This window comes from Cucumis sativus, chromosome 2 (genome assembly GCF_000004075.3).
Source record: "Cucumis sativus cultivar 9930 chromosome 2, Cucumber_9930_V3, whole genome shotgun sequence".
Classification (NCBI taxonomy): domain Eukaryota; kingdom Viridiplantae; phylum Streptophyta; class Magnoliopsida; order Cucurbitales; family Cucurbitaceae; genus Cucumis; species Cucumis sativus.
The window spans coordinates 15,333,721-15,340,478 of NC_026656.2; positions in this window are offsets into that span (position 1 = coordinate 15,333,721).

The window sequence follows — 6,758 nt, forward strand, 5'->3', positions numbered from 1 at the left end:
CATTTTGGTGGATGCATGGAAGGTGGTATTATACCACAATTCTGCCCATGGAATCAGTCTATCCCATTTTTTTGGTTGTTCATTACAGAAGCATCGCAGATAAGTTTCGAGACATCTATTTACCCTTTCTGTCTGCCCATCAGTTTGTGGGTGAAACGCGGTACTCCTCTTTAGAATAGTTCCCATGGTTGCAAACAGTTCCTTCCAAAAATTACTAAGAAAGATTTTATCCCGATCTGTGATAATCGACTTAGGAATGCCGTGCTTGCTTACTATTCTGTCGATGAATATGGAAGCAACTTGCTTGGCTGAAAACGGATGTCTCAATGATATAAAGTAAGAATACTTACTCAGCCGATCAACTACCACCATGATCACATTAACCCCTCCAGCTAGTGGCAACCCCTCAATAAAGTCCATGGTCCAATCTTCTAAGATTCTGTCAGGAATTGGAATTGGTTGAAGTACCCCAGCTGGTTTGGTTGCTTCGTATTTGTTTCTCTGGCAGATCTCGCATTGTTCCACATATTTCTTTATTTCAGCCTTCATACCCCTCCAATATAGTTCTCCACTGATCCTCTTGTAAGTTCTTAAAAATCCAGAATGTCCCCCGAGGATAGAATCGTGGAAAGTATGTAGGATCTTGGGTATAAGTGTAGAAGTTTGAGATACTACCATTCTCCCCTTATAGAGCAATCTTCCTTTTTCCACTTGAAACTTGCTTCCTTCTTCTGCATTTTTCTTCAGATTTTCCATAATTTTCTTAAGTTCAGCATCATTCTCAACTTCCTGCTCGATTAGTTTCACATCAATGATTCCAGTAGTTGTCAAGCTGTGCAGCTCCACCGGTTGCTCCATTCTAGATAGGGCGTCCGCTGCCTTGTTCTGATGTCCGGGTTGATATAAAATCTCGAAATCATATCCAAGGAGCTTTGTCAACCATTTCTGGAATTGGGGCTGTACCTCTCTCTGTTCAAGCAAGAATTTAAGAGCCTTTTGATCTGAAAGTATGGTGAACTTCCTGCCCAGCAAATAATGCCTCCATTTTTGAACTGATAGAACTACAGCCATCAACTCTCTTTCATAGATGGATTTGTTTTGAGCCCTTGTGGATAACTTCTGACTGAAAAAGGCAATCGGGTGGCCATTTTGAGAGATCACCGCTCCTAACCCTACGCCAGATGCATCAGTTTCGATAATAAAGGGAATGTTCCAATCTGGTAATGCCAACACTGGTAGAGTAGTCATTGCTAGCTTCAAATTTTCGAAGGCAGTATTTGCTTCTTCATTCCACTTAAAAGCATTCTTCTGTAATAACTTGGTTAGCGGTGCAGCGATCTCTCCATAACCCTTGACAAACCTCCTATAATATCCTGTCAGTCCTAAGAAGCCCCGCAGACCAGATATATTCGTTGGTGGTGGCCAATTAATCATCTTCTTGATCTTATCCTCATCTGCCTCAACTCCTCTTTTGGATATCATATGTCCCAAGTACTGTATTTGAGAATGGGCTATAACGCATTTTTTTTTGTTAGCAAACAGCTGGTTATCCTTCAAAACATTGAATACCATGCCCAAATGCTTTGCGTGTTCATCTATATCCGCACTATAAACCAGTATATCATCAAAGAACACCAAAACACAGCGCCGAAGGAAAGGTTTAAATACCTGGTTCATCAAAGATTGGAAGGTTGCCAGAGCATTCGTGAGACCAAACGGCATTACTAGAAACTCATAGTGCCCTTCATGTGTGCGGAACACAGTTTTCTCCACATCTTCCTCTTTCATTCTAATCTGGTGATAACCAGATTTCAGATCTAATTTCGAGAAAACCGTTGCCCTATTCAGCTCATCTAATAATTCCTCTATCACAGGAATTGGGAACTTATCCGATACTGTCGCCTGATTTAACTTGCGGTAATCGACACAAAATCTCCATCCACCATCTTTTTTCTTCACTAACAACACCGGGCTGGAGTAAGGGATAGGTTTATGGTCAGGTAGGGTTAATATTCGGTGATCAATAGCTCTTTTTGGAGGTAATTTCTTCGGTGTCTCAAATATCTCCGCATAATACTTGAGCAGGGATCGGATCATAGATATTTCCTCCTCATCTCCTTTTAATCTTGTCCCCAGTTCATATTCATTCTCTACTTCCATCTCATAATTCTGGAATTCTAAGAGGAAGCCTTGGTCTTCTATATGTAAGGATTCAACTTGCTTACTTCACTATTTCTCCCTTACAATGGCCAAAAACAGAGGTAGCCCTCTGCTATCTTTATTTATATATAGCCAAAATGAGTACAGAAAAACATAAAGATTCAAGAAAAACAAGGAATAATGAAGACAAACCCAGCTTCCTCTAGGGAAAGACTGGATATTCCTCTAGGCTAAGCAGCCGCCAACTTCAGGATAAAAATAAAACCTACCTCCCCTAGACCTAAAAAACCTATTTATATTCCTTCTCTCATCTTTCTCTTATTTCTGTGCCTGGGCCCCACCTGCAGGATCTCCTCCTCTTTTTCCTTCCTCATTATTAATTTGTCCAATTACTTTTCTGCCCCTCCTTTGATATGTATGAATAACTGGAGGTCTTACACTATATCCCACGTTTTTTCCAATGTCTTCAAAGAACATTCAGGTTTCACTAAGGATGGATCTCCTCTTAACACGATTTGCTTGTCTTTTGCCCAAAAGGTCATGGTTAATGATGGCCAATGTACCTTCATTGTGCCGGTGGTATCTAGCCATTGCATCCCTAAAATCACGTCAATATTTCCTAGTTCCACCACTAGAAAATCAGTTATAACTGTCATTTCTTTCAATCTCAGTTCCACCTTTCTGCAAATACCTTTCCCTTTACAGCGGGTCCCGTCTGCAATAGTCACTCCAAATTGTGTACCGGGTTCAATGTTCAACCCTCCTTCCATTGCCACTGCTTCATGGATGAAGTTGTTCGTAGCTCCACTGTCGATGAGAATCACCACCTCCCTTCCTTTTACATGCCCCTTCAGTTTCATTGTCCCTTTGGATGTTAACCCCGTGAGTGTCTTCAATTCAATTTCGGTGGTTTCAGCAACAACTAACTGGTTCAGCTCCATTACTTCTTCGGTCTCTTCCATTTTGACTTCCTCCCCGCCACTCTCTTCTTCGTTAAGTATAAATAACATTAATTCCCTTTTCTCTCTCATCTTGCATCGGTGTCCCGGTGAGTACTTCTCATTGCATCTAAAACACAAACCCTTGCCAATCTTGCTCTGAATTCCGTGTCCAAGAGTCTTTTAACTGCAGGTTCATTTTTCTGGTAGTTTCCTTTAATGGGAATAGTGACTTGCTTCATGGGGAACTCAGTCTTCTTTGGTGAACTTTTATCTTGACTGCTTTGTCCCTTGCTTGAGCCTCCTCCTTCCCTAGTCACACTGTTTACCCATTCTGCCTTGGCTAATTTCAAGGCTAGGTTTCTGCCACTTACCAGTTGTGCCTCCTTCATACATTCCTCTAAGGTTTGAGGATGTCTACTAATAACTTCTGCTTGAAGAGCCGGTTCTAGACCTGTCACGAATGCATCTAAGAGCACGCTTTCAGCCATGTGCGGTAGTGGTGCAGAATATTGTACGAATTTCTTGACATAATCATTATAGGATCCATCTTGTTCTATTCGAATCAGCCTTGCACCTAAGCTTTTCTGCCCAGAATCTCGAAAAAATTCAAACATCCTTACCTTCAAATCTTCCCATCCTTCCACCTTCTTTCTATGGTTACTCCAACGGTACCAATCGATTTCATCTTGTCCGAAACTAACCACCGCTACTTTCACTTTTTCTGCTTCCGGTAGGCTATTAATTTCGAAAAAATGCTCAGCTCTAAACACCCATGACTCAGGATTTTCCCCGGTGAAAATCGGCATTTCCAGTTTCTTATATTTGCTTCGGTCGACAGTTACTACATTGTTTTCCCCTAGATTGTCGGCTTCTTCCCATTTTCCTTTTAACTTCATGACTGATCCATCAGAAGTTCCGGATTCATCTCGCCTTTTGTAGCTGCTGTTTTCTTTCATTTCATCAGTCAGTCTATCCATGGATTTCTTCATTTCCAGAATCATTTCCTTCAAGCCCAGTATTTCTTTCTCTGTTCCATCTATTCTTTCTTCTATTTGCCTTTGCGCCATCAGTCGCGTCACCACCCCAGCATTTGGGCTCTGATACCAGTTGTAGAGACTCCACAAATAAAATACTAAATTACCCAAACAGTTGGCAAACAGAGACAGCACTCTGTAGATCTTTATTTATATATAAATGCCAAGAGATACAGTAGAAGGAAATATAAAAGAAAGCAATAAAGATGATAATATCATGTCAAACCTCCCCAGGAAAAGATAGTAGTCCTTCCTAGACCTAGCAGCCTCTACAGACCAAATGAAGACAAAAAGTTAACCTAGCCCCCAATCCCGATAAGGCCTTATTTATAGCTCTTTTCTCATTCTTCCCCGTGGGCCCCACTCTCATGTTCTTTTCCTAATATTCTCCCCTTTTCTGCTGCATGAGCTTTTACGTTTTTACCCCTCCTTTTGTATGTATGGATAATAGGGGGCCTTACAAATTTCTTCCAACACTATGAAACATTTATGTATAGTTTTATTATTGTAAACATTTTTGCTAAACATCATTGTAATTTCCAAACACAACTCTGCCAAAGTTCCCAAGATAGTTCTATAGCAATGTTCCACAGGCTATCTTGCAAGTGATGTGGAACTCCTTTGCTTTTTTGAATAGTAAGCTGGCCTTCCTCTTTTGTTATGCTTTGTTTTGTTCTTAATACTTGCTTTTATCTTCGCCTATTTCATTCCTAGTTGATATATTACATAGTCCTCTTAAATCTACATTCTTTTTCTGTTTTATGATTCGCTTGAGTTTAATGACTAACTTTGGCAAAATAATGTTGAACTATATTACATGTTTTGCATCTAAACCTCAATTGAAAAGGTTTGTTACCTGTATCATTATAAGGTTTCCATCCATCTTTCTTAGGCCATCAATGAAGTTTTTGCTTAGATCTATCTTAGTTCGGCCTCTTTAAATGTTACTCCATACAAGGAAGATCGAAAGTTGTGATTACAAAGTGTAGATTTGTATTGTATAGTTGCCTTAGTTATTTTTTTAATTATTCTTTTTAGACGTTATTTCCTTTTATAATTAGTTCTCTTTAGTTAGAATTTCTATTAAATTATACTTGCCTATTATCAAGTCCTTTTTCATTAATAAGAGAAAATGGAGTTTTTCTCAAATAACAAAAAGTGATTATTTAAGATACTATGCTAAAGGGAACACATCCAATTACCATGTTGAGAATATTATCTTTGCCTATTGAAGGTCTTGGATTCTTGGTCAACTTTGAATGCGAATTTTTCTTAGTTGATTATTAAATATCAGGGTAAAAAGATCTTATATTGTAATGTTGTTTTGCTTCACTTGCATCATACACTAAAACACAAGATTAAAAAAAAGTTATATTTAGACTTTTGTATGGTAGATTAGGTGTTCTCTTTGAATTGGTGTTGGTATTGGCTTTCTAATTATGATATGATTTTGGGAACCTTTGAATTATGTTCTTCAAACCTTCTCTCTTCGATTGAAGCTTATTATATTTTATCGTTGTTAGTATGTTTTTTTTTTCCATTTTTTCCCTTCTAATATTTTTATTTGATATATAATGTGCATAAAAGAGAAAGTAGTTAATGTGTTTTACATTGTTGTGTTGTGCAAAGTTGGTGTTGTTGGTTCAAATATTTAAGATTTGGTGAAGCACTTGGAATAAGTTCAAACTTTTAATCTGTAGGATAATTTACTTTATAAGAATCACACATTTACCTTTTTTTTCTTTTTTGAAGTAGGAAAGGAGCCTCTTCATTAAGCTGAAAATGAATAGACAAGACAAAAGGTAATACAAAGAAGCCCTAGGATCAGTGAGTGCACTAGGACATCTCATCTATGTTGACACCTACTTAGCATTCTCACCATATCGAGACTTAAACCAAAAGACTAAACCAACGACAAGGTTTGGAATAGATCATACAAACTGCCCAATAACTATACAACATAGATTTAAGACCACTAGAAATCCAAAAGAAATAAAATAAGAGTACTGTAGTGGACTAAGAATTAAAAATGAAAGTCGGCCAATTATGACTTATATCTTGTATGGAGAAATCTTTGAAATCTTTTGAAAGAGAGCATCAAAAGAAGCATTGATTCTAGCCATTTCGACTCGAGTTGTCCAAGAGGAAGCTTTATTTTGAAATGTTAGCTGATTATGTTCAAACCAACTTTGAATGACTATTTCTAAATATGAACCTACAATAACCCCAAATGAATACCGGATTAAATTGGAAACAGGGCAGATAGAGAGTGAGATGGAGAGTGTTTGTGTGTGCTTTAGAGTAGTTTTAAGCACATTTTTTAGATTTGTTTAACACTAAGTTTGTTTCACTTGCACAATTGGTTGCCATTTTAGGTCTCAAAGTGCATTTTCACTCATTTTGAACTTTTTGTTAGTTTGTGAGTTACGAACTTACACTTAAGCATTGTTAGGTCGTTTCAAACACATTTTGTGTTTGTTTGGAACTAAGTTTGTTTAGACATTTGATTGACATGTTGGGTCTCCAAGTGCTTTTTTCCACACTTTTTGAAATTTTGGTAGGTTGTGAGTCGCGAACTTACGCTTGAGTATTGTTTGGTCCGTTTGAAAGCTTAGACACATTT